The sequence below is a fragment of the Triturus cristatus genome, chromosome 5_2 (genome assembly GCF_964204655.1).
Source record: "Triturus cristatus chromosome 5_2, aTriCri1.1, whole genome shotgun sequence".
In the NCBI taxonomy this organism is placed as follows: Eukaryota; Metazoa; Chordata; class Amphibia; order Caudata; family Salamandridae; genus Triturus; species Triturus cristatus.
In genome coordinates, this window is record NC_140588.1 from 384,292,668 (window position 1) to 384,311,939 (window position 19,272).

General features: G+C 47.5%; 1 long non-coding RNA gene across 3 annotated transcripts in view; it reads right to left on the reverse strand.

Annotated features, from left to right (window-relative positions):
• LOC146823038 (uncharacterized) overlaps positions 1–16,030 on the reverse strand; it is a 77,611-nt gene extending 61,581 nt beyond the window's left edge. Inside the window, exons 1-4 of one of the 3 annotated variants that reach the window (XR_014962125.1) lie at positions 15,912–16,003; positions 15,262–15,395; positions 14,848–14,942; positions 6,360–6,604 (exon numbers count right to left, since the gene is read on the reverse strand). This is a non-coding gene — a long non-coding RNA (uncharacterized LOC146823038). Of the gene's footprint in view, positions 1–6,359; positions 6,605–14,847; positions 14,943–15,261; positions 15,396–15,911 lie in introns of all 3 variants that reach the window. The other 2 variants (XR_014962124.1, XR_014962126.1) reach the window with 2 other exon arrangements.
• Between the last annotated feature and the right edge of the window lie 3,242 nt (positions 16,031–19,272).

Consider the following 19,272-nt stretch of genomic DNA (forward strand, 5'->3'; position numbering starts at 1 on the left):
GGCCCATAGTGGGCAACCTGGAAGGAGTCCGTAGGTGTCTGAGCCCTAATAAGGGTATGACAGAGGCAATTGCAGGCACCTACACTTGGCGCTGTGGAATGGAAGAGTCCCTAGCGGACATCATTGGTGTCATGATGCAGAGGGTACAACAACAGTCCTCTACATCTGACACCAGTGAAGTTGTCAGCCAGCTTGGGGCAATCTAGAACATCATGAAGTCTATGGAGCGCAAGTTGGATTCCTACATTGCAACAATGCGTGCCCTCAATGGCAACATAGTTGCCTTGTGGCATGCCACTAGACCCTTGTCACCAACTTGCTGCCTGCCTTACTGGCACAGTCAAATGCTGTTGGAGAAAGGGAAGCCATATCTTCTTCCCCTGATGTGTGTATGCCACACACAGCTCCCATACAAATGTCACCAGCAACAGTGGAGTCACAACACATATCAGAGGAGGAAGAAGTGGGCATCAGTAGTTTTCGTCAGAGATCTGGCCACTGACATTTGTCTGTGCCTCCTGACCAGTTTCATATCGGTCCTCTATTTATTATTGTGCCACTTCCTTTGTAACTCAGTACTGGACTTTTTGTTTGTGCCCATATTGATGTTATCCACGTGTGGACTTTGAAACAACCATACCTTCCCCAAAAGCAATTTGGACCTCCTCACTGAAATTCACCTCACCTCCACCTGTCGTATGCCATGTCTCTCAAATGGACTCTGTCTGGTTATCTACACTTTCTATAACTGTTGGTGTGTGCAAAATTGTACAATGGGACTCCTGTAAAATATTGTGAGGGACCAACAATATTCCATAAAAACTTACAATAAAATACCAATTTCTACTAAACTATAACGAGCATGGTACTTTTTTTTGTTGAAAGGACTTCAAATCCTATGGTGGAAGAGTACGTTCATAACCCACTTGTTTGCATCACAAGAAAAGTGAGCAAAACTCAGTTTGACAGGCTGTCTTTGGATATGCACCTACAACAAGTTAAACCACTGCAATGGTATAATGAGCAATGTGTTATCTCCCAATGCAATGTCAGTGTGTAACAACAAGATGCAGTCACTTGACTGAAACACAGTGGGAATCTGATCCTAATTACACTAATACATACCAGCTCTAAATGAGGAATATATGGCATACCACTGTTTCACTCTCCATATAAATTTGGCTAATTGAACATAGCAATGTGACCATCCTAATATGATAATCTCAATGTTCAGACTGAAGAGATTCTACAGTATATATATTAGCATGGATGAACTAATAATAGCCAGATACTCATACCCAGTATGCAAGAAATGCAAGAGCTTAATGTTGGGGTCCTGTGTCAACGATTAAATGGTGAATAATGCTACACTCGAATAAGTAGGGTTAATTAGTTCCTGTGCCCCTGAGAGGCCGCTTATGTTTTGAGTGTGAGTGTAATCACACATTACATCTATTGTACATTGTACATAAATATTTTGCATACGAGCCAAAGCACAGAACCAGGAACAAAGCTACACCTCCCAAGGGGAAGAGGACATGGCTGACTTATAAGCATTACACTTTGACAGTACTTAACCAAAGTGACATGCATTAAGAGCCACACCTAGCAAATAGTCAATCTCAATTATGACGGAGGTTCTCGAGGCAGGTGTGGATACATTCATGAGTTGTAACCAGCCAACAACTATAACCAATGTGTACAATGGTGCAAGAGTGTTTGAATTAGGAACAGGCACCAGTGTGTGTCTGAGCGCAGCCAGGAATCTGTAGTGACAAAACTATCACAACTATACCTGCCCTATTACTCTCACACAGAGTGCTATAGTAGTATGCTACCTCTGTTGTACGGTGAATTAAAATTGCAAAAGAAGCCCACTTACAGTGCCTAAAAGATTGGAAAAGGCGGGGTTCATCCTTAACCGTGCCACGTCGCATAATCTCAGAACCCTTGCCGCAGTTCTACAAGATATCGACCCGAACTGCTCGGCGGTGGCGGTATTCCTCGACGCCACCAAGGCATTTGATTCCCTGGAGTTGGACTAATTGCTAGGTATATTGGGATGCATGGGGATGCCCTTTACCTTCCTCCACTGGATACAACTGCTTTACAGCCAGCCGGGGGCATCAGTGCTCTTAAACGGTGCCAAATCCTCCCCCTTTGCTATATCCAGGGGGACGCGCCAGGGTCGCCCCTCATCTCCTATTTTGTTTGCTCTTGCCATTGAACCCTTAGCAGCGAAGCTCCGACAACACCATAATGATAAAGCACTGATTTACCCTACTAGACAGCTGCTTATTTCTTTATATGCAGATGACATGACATTGTATGTTAAGAAACCTCAAGACAATCTTAACCCCATATTACGGGAGATAACTAAATTCGGTGCTATATCCAGAGTACAAATAAATTGGTCAAAATCTGCGGTTTTCCCCTTAACAGATAGCACCCCGTCATACCAGCTGGATTACCCCCTAATATGGGAATCTGACAAATTGAAATACCTGGGTATCCATGTTACTAGAGACAGAGACGCGCTAATGAGAATCAATTATGGCACGCCCATAGATAAGATAACTGATAATGTCACCAAGTGGCTGCGACTTCCCCTCTCCATGGCGGGAAGGATCTCATTAATCAAGATGGTGTTACTACCGAAGCTTTTATATCTGTTCATAAATATACCATATCACCCATTGAGTTTTTTCTTTAGTACACTCAGATCTCAACTTACGAGGCTCATATGGGGCGGGAAGCAGGCACAACTTAACCTAAACACGCTTATGCTGCCATATCACCAGGGGGGGTTTGATGTCCCAAATTTTTAATTTTATTGTTATTGTGCACAGGCCCATTTTGCAATATATTGGTTCCACCCGCCACCTTTTATGCCTCATCTGGCGGTCGAAGGTGGCTATATGGCCCCGAACCCCCCCGTTAGGCAACCTTTTCACTGCAGTGAGGGAGGGCGCTCGTGATCCATCCACCGTGGACTGTACTATACTGGCCTGGCATCGGATAGCCCGCAAGCTGGGGAACCCTGTGTTATACTCTCCCAAAATGTCCCTGTCACGCAATCCCTTGTTACGAGTTACGTGTGATGGAATATGTCGAAAGATGCTAGATGGCCTCAAGTATTACACCTGGGGGGACCTTTATATAGCGGGGCAGTTCCGCTCCAAGGAACAGTTTCTTGGAACACGTACGCCAACGATAATGGACACATTTATGTACACTCGACTCCGACAAATTATTAAGGCTGATACCCCTGATTTTCCTGAAGAGCCAACTACACTAGCTCCTCTACATGCCTTCCTACAGGCAGAGCCCCCAGACATGCTATATCCCTCCTATATAAGCACACACAGAAAGCACTGCCAACCTACCATGTTCGGCCCAGACGCGAATGGGATAGGGATTTGGACGCCCCATTGACAGATGAGCAATGGGAACTTAGCTGTACACAGACAGAGGCCATTACTAGTAACAGCAGGCTACGCCTTATTCATTTTAAGTTTTTGCACCGGTTATAACATACTCCGGCTAAACTTTACAGATTCCGACTCAGGGATAATGATGCATGCACACGATGTGGGCGGGAGGGGGCGGACTTCCTTCACCTGGCGTGGAGTTGCCCCCCGGTGGCAGAATTCTGGACACAGATGTTCGATGGGATCTCGGACATGATAGGTGTCCGGATGACGCCATGTCCACTCTTAGCCCTCCTGGGACTGATTCAAAACATCAATACAAGATATAAAAACATTCTACCAATTGGGCTGCTATTAGAGAAACTGCAAGTGGCATGTCGATGGGGAAGAGGCCGTGCTCCCAAGTATAAAGACTGGATTCACATGATGTCCACTTGGCAAGAACACATGCACAGCTATGCAGATCTATTACCCACTACGTCACGCCCGAAAGACACTAGCACTCCTATCTGATTGCATTATCAGTTATCTGCAGCACCAGGAGACTCCGTAAGGAGTGACAGTTGCGCTATATAAACCTTACTTTTCATTTCATTTCATTGCGCAAGCGGCAAGGAGCGAGGAAGTGGAGGGCGGGGCTGCTTTGGAGACAGACTGTGAGGCTGAGTCTGAATCACGATCCCCGACCTCACAGGATGGACCGCTTGGGATGTAGCTCTGTTAAGAGCCAGTGCTGAGACACTGGGGCCATGGTTTGGGTGCGCTACAGCCTCCTTGTTATGTTCGCTGGGGGTTGAATTGGGGCACTAAGCTTGGGGCTCCATTATACCTGTGATATCTGAGTAGTTTGTATTGCCTTTACCTCGTATATACTGTTGTAAATGGTGGACTGCATCATATGCTGATATACTGTACTGACAAATGTTGGACTGTACGATGAGATTTCTGGACTGCATCTAAATTATTGGGGGGGGGAGTTAGTGTTCCATTAATTCTGGTACGGGAAGGTGTCATTTACATGTGCAATAATGTGCAATAGGATACGTGGTTTTTTATCACACTGATGTACCGTACAATTTCTTAATAAAGGTTTTCCAAAAAAAAAAACTAAAAAAGATTGGAAAAGGCTCTATACTTGACTCAAATGTAAGGTAGACTAACAATTGTCCCTGGGCCTCTGACAAGGCAACATTTACCTACAAAGATTGCAGGGCAGTAGCTACATCATGTACTCAATTCAACGTATTCTGTGCTGTCAACTATTTAATATTAAATTATGACAAAGTAGTGAAAGTAGAAAAACAATTATTCTATCAAAACTGCCTCAACTATCTACACCTACCTAGCCTAAACTAACTAAGCTTAACACTACCTTACACTATCTTATCTTAAACTCCCTACACCTACCTAGTCTATACTAACTAACCTTAACTCTAGCCTATATTATCTTAACTAAGCCCCTTTAATACACATAGATTTTGTTTTAAAGTTCTGTTTATTGAAATTCCCATAGAAGAACAAAGAGAGCAAGTGCAGTTGCATAAATTTCCATTAGCACAATACAGCGGGCCAAAGCAATATCATCACCAGTTGCAGTACCTGAGTCTCTGAAAACAAGAGAGAAGGGAAAGAAGGGAAGAAAAGGAAGGGGAGCCACTCAGAGGGGAAACGTAAATATTCAGTCAGTAGAATACCCCCATTTGGCGCACCATGGCTCTAGCTAGCAGGGTCAAGCAGCACAGTGGCATCTAATACCTTAAGCGGCCTAAGTCAAAGGGGAATGGGCCACCGACCGGAGTGCTGCCGCAAACGGTTTGCGGCAGTGTCACGCTACACTTCGGCAGCCCAACACACAGGTAGCGCTCCAATATGGACCAAATGTCATGAGGGCGGAATCGTACAGGCATTAATTCCCAATATGCTGTGAGATACTCTTGGCAATAGGTTGCATCTCGAATCCATCCAGTCCTGTGCAGTGCTAAACACCTTCCCCAGTGAATTGCCACCTGCTGCTTTGCAAGGAGAAGGAGCATGGCCGTCAGTTTGCACAAGTCTGAGGGGGACATCCCTTACATGCACCAGCTACACAAACCTCAGCAAGCGCAGTCAGATGACCAGTAATGTCATCCACTGGTTCAAATACCTCAAGCCAAAAGCACTGTAGTGCCAGGCAATGCCACGCCAGATGTATAAAGTTAGCGCTAGGGTATGCGCAGGCATCCTCAATTAGCCCTATTCAAAATAACATGTTTGGAGTGCAATATAATCTATTTAAATACTTGAAATGCAGCAGATGGAGTCTGTAATTGGGCAATAGTGCACGAGACTGGGTACAGCAGTATTTCCACTGGTCATCAGTAAAGAGTGTCCCCAAATCCATCTCCAAAGCACTGCAAGCGCTGGGTATGCAAATTGGAGCACTTCATACACATAGATCGGCACAGTACAAAAACACAAACATCCTAGACATACACTACCTATACATATATCCTAAACAAATATATCATTTTTTCTGGCTTTTTCACCAAAAAAAATCATTTCATTTTTAAACGCACACTAAACATTAACCCCCACACACTTAAAAACCTAACAGTATAAGAACAAACTTATATTGTACTACCTATTAAAATATCTAAAAAACTTACACTAAACTACACTATACCTACATTAAACCCTAAGACTATTCCTAATTTCCTAAAACTATAAAATCAACATGTAAAAAACAGGAAATGATCTATGGTAGAGTCAATATTTTAGCACTGATGCGCTGCATGGCCTCTTGCAAAGTCAACATAATGGCATGGAGGCTAGCCTGTTCTTCTTCTATATGCACAGCCTCTTGTTCATGCCCTGCAACTCCTTGAGGACCTGGGCCTCAAGCAAAGGTCCACTGGCAGGTGTGGGGCTCCTGGGCCATGTGTTTGGTACCTGTGAGCCAGTTGATGGTCCTGCAACGGCCTGTGTTGTGTCCGGCTTGTGTTGGCCACCCTCCAAATGTTTGAGCCCACTGGATTGTATTGTGTGGGCCTCCCTTTCAGTATTCCAGGCCCCTGCAGTCGTGGACCTCTCGTACAGCACCCCCGTCTTCCTGTGTGCCTTTGCTACATGGAAGATGTGGTGGTAGGGTTGCATTCTCAATGAGTGCTGTTTGGCTTTGTGATTCGTCATGTTATCTGGGGAGGTAAAGGTAGAACTTATCAGCTCAAGCTGAAAATGTACATGATGTTTGCAAGTATAAGCTTGCATTGACATACAATCATATATGGCAGGCCAGACGAACACCAAACATTGCGAAAGAGATGTGGACAAGATACCTTCAGTACAAATACATCTGTGTTGGAAAAGGTACCTTGTTCAAGTAGGGACCCTTCCTTCTAGTCAGGATAAGGGAGTTACACTCCTAAAATAACCCCTGCTCACCCCCTCGGTAGCGTGGCACGAGCAGTCAGGCTTATCTTAGAGGCAGTGTGTAAAGCATTTGCACATAACCAACAGTAATACAATGTAAGCACTACAAAAGGACACCACACCAGTTTAGAAAAATATCCAATATTTTTATATACTTAAGACAAGACAAAAAACAATAAACAATCCATAATACAGTACAAGTCGCAGTGCAAGCAGTGGTTCGGTGGCGGCGTCAGCAGGCGGCTTCGGTGAGACCAGGGTTGCAGTGTGGCATTGTGGTGGTGCCCTCTGCGGTGCCTTCATGACAGGGAGTTGGCAGCGGTGTCGGCAGCGGCATCGTAGATGGCGTCGGGTTTCTTTTTCTTCTGTTGCACCACAAAACACACAGTCCCCAGTGCTGAGTGCAGAAGACTTGAAGTCTTTTCTGTTCCAGAGACTTTTTGAACAGAGGGAAGGCTCTACCTCAAGCCCTTGGAGAAACTCTCAAAAAGAGATTGCAGAAAGTCCGAGTCCTGTCCTGTCACTGCCCACGACAGAAGCAGCCACTGCAGTCCAACACAGCAAAGCACACAGCAAAGTGGTAGTTCCTCCTCACAGATTCTCCATCTCTTCTTCTTGGCAGTCTTCTTGGTCCAGAAGAGTTCTAAAGTTTAGGGGTTTGGGCTCCACTTTTAATAGCCCGAAATCCTTTGTCCTCTCAGGCAGAGAGTGTCTGTGCTCTCTGGTGCAGTTTCCTGGCAGGAGGTGGAAACAGCATTGTCAGAGGCATACCAGGCCTATTCAGGTGAAAGGAAATCTCCTCCCCCTACTCCAAATGCAGCCCAGGTCTATTCAGTCCATCTCTGACCCATCTAGACTCTCTGGAGCCACTGCACCTCCCCTGCCCCTGTCATCCCAAAGTTAGACTGTCAATCCACAAACCCAGCAGAGGCACACTGAATGGCTAACCAAGAAAATACCTACTTTCTAAAAGTGGTATTTTCAAACACAGAATGTAAAAATCACCTTCACTAAAAGATGCGTCTTTAGATTCTGAGTTCAGGCATACTAAACTGTATCTCTTTACCTTGTTCCCAGGGCCAGTTATGTTTATAAGATGTTATAAACAAACTCCCCATTCTGTCCTATGGGAACAGGCAGCCTTGCAATGGTAAAAACGAAATGCACTTTAATTCACCACCAGGACATGCCACACACATCAGTACATGTCCTACCTTTCACATACATAACACCCTGCCCACAGGGGTACCTTGGGCCTACCTTAAGGGTGCCAGAGATGTAGAAAAAGGGAAGGTTGGGGCCTGGCAAGTGGGTGCACTTGCCAGGTCGACATGGCAGTTATAAACTGCACACAGACTCTGTGTGCCTTTTCAGGGCAACATCTGTGGGTGTCACAACCAGTGCTGCAAGCCCACTAGTAGCATTTGATTTACCCGCCCTTGCACTCTCAGTGCACTTTACTAGGGACTTCACCAGTAAATCAAATATGCCACTCAGGGAAACACCAATCCATAACATAATTTCCAACAGGAGCACTTGCACTTTAACACTGAACAGCACTGAGAAAGTGCGCAGAGACACTAAACCAGCAAAAAAGAGTCAAAATCGGGAGGTCAGAAAGCAAAAAGACAGGGGAAAAATGCCAAGTCTAACAATGTGCTAATCATACAAGACAAACTGACTCAAGTGGTGTCAGTGTAGGTGTACGATATGGCAATGTAGTCACAAAATGATTAAAATGATATCCTTGATGACAGTGAGTCACAATCATAGTGATTTGTTGATAGGAATTAGGACACATGGTCCAGATATAGACAATGTTGATGTTGGTATTGCATCATGCAAGTGAGGTGAAATTGCCTCATTACCATATGTGAAAGGTAATAAGGTAAGCAAGTCCAGGTAGTGTGCTTCTGAATTGCATTACTCACCTGGAGTTACACAAGGCAACACACATTGCTATCTTGACTTAGTGACAGGTAGCCAATACATAGATGGAGGGTGGTTGGCTACCTCTTCCAAGACATAACTGTAGTACACTGCACCGATTTTCCCTCTGGCAAATACCAGGAAATCTGACATATAGCTTCTGGTAAGCAGTTGCATCAATACAGTGATTACCTTAACATAATCTGTCCACACATTCTTTCAGGGCTGCTTTCATAACTGCACAGTTTAAATAAGGCAGTACATCTCAGGAGTGTGTGTATGTATGTGGAGTACTCATCTGTACAATTACTTTTTGAGGTATGATGGATGGAACCTTGCACCATGAGGCAAGTGTGACTGCTTTGATGCTAGCAAGTACATTAGCCCACCAGTAGGTGAGCAGTGTAATGGGTTGTATGTTGCTGACACAGTGCATCCCTGCATGTGAACTTCTACACCGTGCTGCAACTTGGATTCATACCTAGGCCATGAGTTTGGCATTTCAATGCAAATCCATGTGCAGACTAGTGCGTCTGTGCAGCTGGCCACACATTGCCAACGACACTGTATCCAGGCATTGAGGCCTACTTGTGCTCCATATGTTTTACAGCACTAACATTTGCACAATGTGCTCCAGGATATTCACCATGCACTGTGATAGGAATCATGACATCCAGTTGCAACCTTCCAAGCCATAGCACCACATATCTGCCATATGGACATCTACACTCACCATGAGCATCAGCCAGGCAGTCTGATAATGATTTGTACAACACCATGGTTAAGTCTTGTACCAGGCCAATATCCTTACAGCCTCCAGTGCATCTATGTAAATGTTGCTCTTTCACTCAATTTCACATAAGTGTGGCATGGACTACTCTGAGGGAGGGTCAAGTAACCCTGAGGCTGTATTACAACAGCTATACCTCAGGCTAAGTTATGTAAATGATAAAACTAAAATAATCATGATAATGTACTAACACCCTTACAGAAAAACATTTCGAGATGTCATTTGTCCTCTGTCATGACTCAAATATATGATTAAGAAAGAAATGTGCCCTATATCAACAACATTTGCATAATCTATCATGGGAGTAATGGTTTGTTTCTGATGGTTAGCCTGCTAACACCATCTCACATGATTTAACACTGACTTTTGATTTGACACACAGCTAGAGAGACAGGTATGGGTCACTAAACAGTGTAAGTGTTGATCAGCTTGAATCTCTAGCCAAACCTATAGTCATTCCCAATCAATCAATCAATGTACTTGTAGAGTGCACTACATACCCGTGAGGGTCTCAAGGCGCTGAGGGGAGGGGGTGCCGCTACTGCTCGAAGAGCCAGGTCTTGAGGAGTCTTCTGAAGGAGAGCAGGTCTTGGGTTTGTCGTAGGTGGGTGGAAGGAGAAGGCTTTGCCGCCGGAGGTCGTTCGTTGGATGCGGGGGACAGCAGCGAGGGCGAGGCTGGTGGATCGAAGCTGGCGGGTGGGGGTGTAGAAGCTGAGTCTGCTATTGAGGTAGGCTGGTCCGGTGTTGTGGAGTGCTTTGTGTGCGTGGGTGAGGAGCTTGAAGGTGATCCTCTTGTCGACGGGGAGCCAGTGTAGGTCTCTCAGGTGGGAGGTGATGTGACTGCAGCGGGGGACGTTGAGGATCAGTCGGGCGGAGGCGTTTTGGATGTGTTGTAGTCGTCGCAGGTGTTTCGCCGGGATTCCTGCATAGAGAGCGTTGCCGTAGTCCAGCCTGCTGCTGACGAGGGCCTGAGTCACCGTTCTTCTTGTTTCTGTAGGGATCCACTTGTAGATCCTGCGGAGCATGCGGAGGGTGTTGTAGCAGGAGGAGGAGACGGCGTTGACCTGCTTTGACATGGAGAGGGAGGAGTCGAGGATGAATCCTAGGTTGCGTGTGTGGTCAGTGGGTGTTGGTGCTGTTCCCAGTGTGTTTGGCCACCAGGAGTCATCACAGGCAGAGGGGGTGGGTCTGAGGATGAGGACCTCCGTCTTGTCTGAGGTCAGCTTCAGATGGCTGCTCCTCATCTAATCAGCGACGGCCTTCATTCCCTCGTGGAGTTTGGTTTTGGCGGTGTGCGGGTCCTTGGTGAGGGAGAGGATGAGCTGGGTGTCGTCGGTGTAGGAGATGATGTTGAGGTCGTGTTGGCGGGCCACTTGTGCGAGGGGGGCCATGTAGATGTTGAACAGCATCGGGCTGAGGGATGAGCCCTGGGGTATGCCGCAGATGATGTGGGTGGCTGCGGAACGGAAGGGGGGGAGGCGAACACTCTGTGTCCTGCCGGCGAGGAAGGACGTGGTCCAGTTCAGGGCCTTCTCTTGGATTCCGGCTTCTTGGAGGCGTGTCTTTAGTGTGTGGTGGCAGACCGTGTCAAAGGCGGCTGACAAGTCCAGGAGGATACAGGCTGATGTTTCGCCGTTGTCTAGTTGGCGCCTGATGTCATCTTTTGCCGCGATGAGGCCTGTCTCGGTGCTGTGGTTTCGTCTGAATCTGGACTGGGACGGGTCTAAGATGTTGTTGTCTTCGAGGTGGCGGGCCAGTTGCATGTTGACGATTTTCTCGATGACCTTTGCCGGGAACGGGAGCAGGGAGATGGGTCGGAAATTCTTGAGGCCCTTGGGGTCCACCTTGGGCTTCTTGAGGAGGGTGCTGATTTCGGTGTGCTTCCAGCTTTCCGGGAATGTCGCTGTCTCGAAGGAGATGTTGATGACCTTCCGTAGTTGGGGTGCGATGGCTGCTTCTGCTTTGTTGAATACGTGGTGTGGGCAGGGGTCTGAAGGTGATCCTGAGTGGATTGAGTTCATGACCTTGCGTGTCTTGTCGTCGTTGACGTTGGCCCAGGAGGTCAGGTGGTTGGTGCGTGTGATGTTCACAGGGGGGTGGCATCTGGCATGGCAGTCGTGGTGTTGAAGGTGTCATGGATGTCAGCGATCTTGCGGTGGAAGAAGGTGGCCAGTGCATCGCACAGTTCTTGTGAGGGCGGGATGTCGTTGGCACTGGGGTTGGAGAGTTCCTTCACAATGCTGAAGAGCTCTTTGCTGTTATGAGCGTTGTTATCCAGGCGGGCTTTGAAGGAAGATCTCTTGGCTAGTCTGATGAGGTGGTGATGTCTGCGGGTGGCGTCCTTGTGGGCTGTGTGGCTGTCCGGTGTACGCTCGTGGAGCCATTTCTTCTCCAGATTCCGGCATGCACGTTTGGAGGTCTGGAGCTCTTCGGTGAACCAGGTGGCTTTTTTGCTGGTGCGGTTGTTGGAGGGTTTCTTGAGCGGGGCGAGGGTGTTGGCGCAGTCATCGATCCACTGTCTAAGGTTGTGGGCTGCGGCGTCTGGGTCGATGGTGTCGGTGGGTGGGCTCTGGGCGAGGGTGGTGGTCAGCTGGTCTTCGGTGACTTTGCTCCAGCAGCGGCGGGGCAGCTGTTGGGTGCAGTGGTGCGTGGTGGGTTTCTTGAAGGTGAAATGGATACAGCGGTGGTCGGTCCAGTGGAGTTCGGTGGTGTGGTCGAAGGCGAGGTGTGTGCTCGTGGAGAAGACGGGGTCAAGCGTGTGGCCAGCGGCATTGGTGGGTGTAGTGACGAGTTGTCTGAGGCCGAGGTTGGCGAGGTTGGCGATCAGTGCGGCGGAGTTGGTGTCGTTGTTGTTCTCGAGGTGGAAGTTCATGTCCCCGAGGAGGATGTAGTCCGTGGAGTCGAGTGCGTGGGGGCTGGCGAGGTCAGCGATGGAGTCGCAGAACTGTGCCCGGGATCCGGGGGGTCTGTAGACGAGCGTTCCTCTGAGAGTGGTGTTGGGGTTGGTGTGAATCCGGAAGTGCAGGTGTTCGGCGGTGTTGAGGGTGTTGTCTGCGTGTGAGGAGACCTTGAGGGTGGACTTGTGGACGATGGCTATTCCTCCTCCGATTCCGTTGGCGCGGTCCCTACGGGTGATCTTGTAGCTGTCCGGGATGGCTATGGCGATGTCGGGCGCCGAGGAGTCGTTCCACCAGGTCTTGGTCAGGAAGGCAATGTCTGGGGCGGAGGTGTCGAGCAGGTCCCAGAGCTCGATGGCGTGTTTGCCTGCGGAGCGGGTGTTGAGGAGTATGCAGCGGAGGTTGTTGTGTCCGGTCTTTGGATGTTTGGTGGCTCTGTCACAGGTGAAGCTGCAGGTGCGGCAGGAGAAAGGTCCCTGGGTGCGTTTAGGGCCCGCCTGAAAGCAGCTTTGGTCTTGGATGGTGTTGAGTGCATGGAGGGTTCTGGCGTCGTAGCAGAGTCTGGCGTTGTGGCGGTCGCGGGGTCCAGGGGTTCTAGCGCTCGGCACAGTCCAGGCACAGATGGGCGCAGACGGGCTTGCCTCTGGCACACCTCTGGCGCGGCTGCCATTAAACGCAGGGAGGGAGGAGCAGCTGGGAGGCGGGAGCGGGGCGGCGAATGGGAAAGTGAGGGGGCATGGCTGCAGGGGAGCAGCGGCGGGAAACGGGACTCGGGTACAGAAGAAAAAAGGGGGAGGGTGCTGGAGCGATAACGAGGGGGCACAAAAAAATTGAAAACCACAATCAGCAGCAGGAAATAAACTTTTTTCCCACTAAACTGTTGTAGCAGGAGGGGATAAACATATGGAGCTTGTATGAACATAGTATGACACAAGATGAAGCAATATATGTGGCACTGTGTCACACACTTTCTCAAAATCAGATTATATTATAATGTCATGTTTGCACTTGGTAACACTGTCTGGGTAATGTGTTGAACTTCATGAGCACCAGTCCCATACTCAAATATGGAAATGGTAACCAAACCATTTTCAGACAAGCTAAACTTAGCTCTTTCCACTTTGCTGCTATATCTGTTGAAACATTGTTTATAATGTTTATGCCATTTGTTGTATGTCACATTTTGATAATGTTGAACTTCTGCATAATTAGTGCCAGATGAGGGTACATGTGCCAAATGCATCAAAACAGCAGATGAGTAAACATCACCACAGCTGCGAAAGAAGCATGATTCCATTGGGCCTGCATGTCTTACCGCTACATGCAAATTGACATACGTCCTTGCCAATTTACCATTAGTCGTCTGTGTGACAGAGGGCAGTGTCAATGTGGTGAATCTGGGTGGTTGGAAGTTTTCATATGCCTATAACATTATGACAGGTGGGCCGGCAGATTGCCTGTGGAGTCAGTCTGGGTTCAAGGAATGCATGTGCATTCCTTATCACCTAAAATCAACTAAGGAAGACACCTGCCTGGTTTATATAGTTATGGGCCTAGAGCAAAGGTCCCTGGATCAAAAAATCACTACCTGGAGCTGAGCCAGCAATATGTGTACATCATAAAATCACAAAATTGTTAAATAAGAAAATATATATCTTTTTATTAACAGAGTTTTCAAAAGATGTTTTTATACACATAAGAACATTAAATAATTGAAAAAGAAGAAAATACAGCGTATTTATTATACAAAATATTTTTCAATGTCCCACACATGACTATATTCATGCACACATATATTTATTCCTACAACAATCGCACTATCATGTAACGGTCCGGGTGGTATGGCTTTCAGATGGAGTTATATAGGTGGTTTGCTCATATATCGTCCTGTTGGAAAAAAGGGATAATATAGAGGAAAATGTTCTGAAAATTCAAACGTCAACGCGCGTTTCGGTGTCAGACCCAAAACAGGGTCCCACCTTCATCAGGGCAAAGACCGGTAGATAGTGGGGGACATAAACCAAACCTAGGATTAATCAGAAAACACATATAAAGAATGGATACAAATATAATTATGCAATATCATTAATGTTTTTAAACTATCAACAAGATCAGCTCCAGAAGTGAATTAATGAAAATATCATTAAGAAAAGTTTTTAAAAGGCACCATAGGTACCAAGAACGTGCATATATTGGAGAAACCTCCAAGATTATAGTAATCAAGACAATATATCACACCCGTGTGTGAGTGAGAGAGAAGAAGAAATCGTGAAGATAGACGTGCAAAGATAGATAGAACCCCACATATATAGCACCCGTGTTAAGAGTACCAAAAAAAATGTTTTTTTCCTTTATAACAACATGCTAGGTAAACCTAATTCATCATACATACTTTAAAACTAGATCCAGGTTGAAGTGGATTTATGTATGCATCTTCACTAGATGGATATATATATACTCAAAAGGTTATCTGGCCGCTTGTCTGATCTAAAAGAGATTAATCAAGAAAGAATCTATTCAAGTATCCACACTTGATTGTGGTAGCCCAAAACCTGGAGAAGAGGCCATATTCAACAAACAGGGACATACCCAAGCCGCTGGTTATAGCATGCAAAATTCTGTAAAGTGTTAAACCCAAAGATTGAGTAAGGTTGGATGCAGAAGACGGTCCTTGTAAAAAAGACTCAGGGCGGTGCAGATAGCTCTGTGGAGTAAGAAAGGCTAATTGAGGGAAGAGTTATAGCTTCACATGTGTGAGTTCCTAATATGGGGTTTTCATCAAGGAAAAAATGTATTACGGACATACCTAGGGTCTTCAGCTGGGTGGGAAGTATGTATAATCCGGTTTCCACACACATACAGGTTATTCAAGAGAGGTACCCCGCAGCGCAAGGCATTCGTCAAGATGATAATTCTCGTGTTCAAGGCAATAGATAAATCCTAAATAGAGGGAAGAAAAGATATAGATGGAAAAAATGTCGCTACATAACTGCGGCATTCAAGGAGACAATCATGACCTCGTGAGTTGAAAATAATGGGCCACGGGGAGTGAACAAAGCCATAAGTGGCAAAAAAAATTAATTAGACCAAAAACAGCAATCGCTAGGAAACCGAGTCAAAAGAATAGTTTATTCACATTACGGCGCGGTCTCCAGGGAAGAGGAGGAGGAAAAAAGGGGGGGGGGGAGAGTGGGGAAGGGTTTTGGAAAAGGGGGAAGCGGGGGTAAATTCAGGGGAAACAAGGGGAAGGGTTTATAGGTGGGGGTTTTTTTGGGAAAGGGGGACGAGTAGAGAGGGGGAGAGCGGAAAAGGAAAAGAAGCAAGAGATAGAGACACTACGCCCTCAATATACAAGGAAGGTTTAAAAATCGGTAGACACGTTTCCCACCGTTAGAGGAGACTGGAGAATGAACTGATTAGGGCACATATGGTCGCGTAGTAAGCTACAAATCTTACCTGGGAATAAAGGTTCCTCCATACAAAGATAGCCGATAGCGTTTCAGCGAGACACCAACGTGGTCCTGGATAGATTTCCCAGTGGTTCCCCGCCCTCTTTGAGTATCACTGACTTCCACACTGCCCAATCAGAGGACGCGCTACACTTCGTCTAGGGAAATAGAGGGCAGACTAAAGATTGAATGGGCGAAAATATTAATCTGAATATAGCGGCCATGTTGGAACTGTAAATATGGCCTTTAGATGGTAAACAAGGAAACATATCGGGGGAAGAATGCAGGATCACACATACAGAAGCTCACATATATTCCGACCGATACTGCAGACAGAAAAAATCAGGTTAGAGAAGTCACACGTGAGATATTGAACACTAGACTCATGTAGTGATCCTGCATTCTTCCCCCGATATGTTTCCTTGTTTACCAACTAAAGGCCATATTTACCGTTCCAACATGGCCGCTATATTCAGATGAATATTCTCGCCCATTCAATCTTTAGTCTGCCCTCTATTTCCCTAGGCGACGTGTAGCACGTCCTCCGATTGGGCAGTGTGGAAGTCAGTGATACTCAAAGAGAGCGGGGAACCACCGGGGATGTAATCGCATGCGTTGTAACAGTTGCGCTAAAAAGGCTGTTTCCCAGCTCTAGTGGTGTGCAGGGTCCCGGAGGTGAATTGGGGAACTGGCACAGGAGATCATATTCCTAGTAGTGGGAGAGACACTCTACTGACTCTAGATGAGAGGTGTGGGGGGAGGGGTTCCCCCATGATAAAAGCCCTGGTACAGGTGTATGGAGACTGCCTGCAAGAGTGTGGGTTGAGTGACAGAAACAATCAGACACTGTCCCACCATTCTCAGGAGGGTGATGAGGGGTACTTTTGCAAGGTACTGGATGATGAGGTGAAGGGTAGTTTGGTAAACACATGTGAGGGGCTGTGTGACTCAATTGTTGGAGAGCATACGTTTATTCCCTGTTTTCCAGAGCTATGTCAACACCCTGCGGCGTGTGATTTCTCTGATCCCAGGGAGTTGCACTGGAGGCAGAATGTTTGGTAGATTTCAGAGGGTCTGAAGAGGCTTTTGGGAGTGGTCCTGAAGGAGGAGGCTCAGGTTTTCCCCAACCAAGTGAGGTAGGGGAGGTTTGTAGTGACCCATATAGGTCCCAGTGTAGCGGGATGGGTGAGGGGTCCCATGTCCTGTCTCTGAGTAGGGGGAGCGGGGTGGGTTTAGTCCCAAGGTGCCTGAAACCCAGTACCAGAGCCGGATTGATTCCATGAGAGAACATCAGGAGGGAGGCCTAGTCTGTACCAGGAGGCCATCCCTGAGGGGGATCCCAGTGTGTCAGGTGAGCTGAGGGGCTGCTTTCACAAGCGCCCCACCAGTTCTGCTGTCTGGCAGCACCACTCCAGGTGGGAGGGTACATGAGTCCAAAGAAAGGGGTTAGGGGGAGACAGTCCCCAGTGGAATAGCCAGCAGGTCAGGGGTTGCTAGCTCTGAGGTCAGAGCACTCCAGGACTAAATATATACCATAACATTGCATGTGTTTACAATGCATGCGATTACAACGTGGTCATTACAATGACCGCATTGTTACATGGCAGTACATTACAGCGCAAGTCGTTACAACGACTTGCTCTAGATGGCGCGTGGGACTTAGGAATAGTATAATTCTCCAGTGTGTGCAACAGTAGGGAAGGTGTTGGAATAGTAAATTACACTATTCCTTAGTTTAGAGTGCCATCTAGAGCAAGTCGTTGTAACGACTTGCGTTGTAATGTACTGTGATGTAACAACGCGGTAGTTGCAAAAACAGCGTTGTAAAGGTAACGCGATGTAATGAACGAGTTGTTAAGGTTGTTTCCCCAGGACTGACCATGGTGGGGCCACTTCTGGCCTGGGGGTCTTCATGCACTGTCAGGTGGACATGAGGCTAGAGACCTGTGCCAGGCAGACTCTCGCACAAATCATGAGGAGTATGTTTCCCTTGGGGGGGTGGGTGTACTCCTCCAGAAGTCCTGGCTTGCCAGGCACAGGTCCAGCCTAAGGGTACAGACCCTTGGCTGGAGGGAGGTTCAGGGTGTCCCCCCTGACCTGGAGTAAGGGGCAACTGCTATCAGTGCCCCTACTGGTTTGTCTTCTGGGGGTACCACTCCAGTGGGAGGGTGTAGAGCCCCAGGAGGGTGGCCAGGGAGAGGGACGCCTAACCCCTGACCTCTGTCCAGCCTAAGGGTACAGACCTTATGCTAGTGTACCAGTTGCAGGATGGCACTCCTGAACTGGTGAGAGAATTGTGAAGGACACCTGCCACAGGTGCCCGACAATTCTGGAGTCTGGGGGTACTTCTCCAGGTGGGAGAGTGCAGAGCCCTAGGTAGGAGGATAGGGGGTGGGAGAGCCCACCCCAGTCTCCTGTTCAGCCTCAGGATACAGACCCTGGGCTGGTGGGCCAGTGTCAGGATGCCATCCCTGACCTGCCAGGAGGGAGAGTGGACAAAGGGAGCCAGGCACATGGGGATCTGCCCCCCACTCTCTGACGCCAAAGAGGTTAGAGAGGTATGATTCCTGGCTCTCGTCACTGACTACTGTCGGTGGCCACTCTGGCTTGCTGTCCTGGTGGTCAGAATTGCCGCATAAGAGTCACACCCATGTGGGTACTGTCTGCCTGCTGGAACATATCTATGGGCAAAGTAAGTTTAGGCGCTGAACAGATGTGGTCCGCAGTTGAGGAGAAGGGTCCCCTATGGGTTAGCTTAGTGGGCCCTGAGAGTATGGATGGAGGGATCCAACTGGATTCATGAAGGAGTGGAACTGTAGTGTGCCCCTGCTGTTTCCAGCCAGGGTCAATGTTCTGTCAAGGAAGTCCATCAAGGTATTGATTGGTCTCCCCTGGCTTTAGGCTTGTTGGGACCTGGCCTTTTTTTCAGATTTATCCCCAAACTCGATTCCTATTTTCCTGACCCTGTTTTCGTTGTCTATAGGACTTTGGGCACTTTACCACTACTGATCAGTGCTAAAGTGCTCATGCTTTGTAAATTGTGATTATGATTGGTTATCCATGATAAGCATATTTGATTTCCTGGTAAGTCCCTAGTAAAGTGCACAGTGTCTGCTAGGCAATATAAATTAAATGGAACTAGGGGGGTTGTTGCATTGGTTGTGCCACCCACATGAGCAGCCCTGTAAATGTGTCTCAGACCTGCCACTGCAGTGTCTGAGCGAGCAGTTGTAAACTGCCATTTTGACCCGGCAAGGTCACCCACTTACCAGGCCTTACCAGGCCTTAACCTTCCCTTTTCATACATGTAAGGCACCCTTAAGGTAGGCCCAAGCTACCCCCATGGGCAGGGGGCAGTGTAAGGGAAA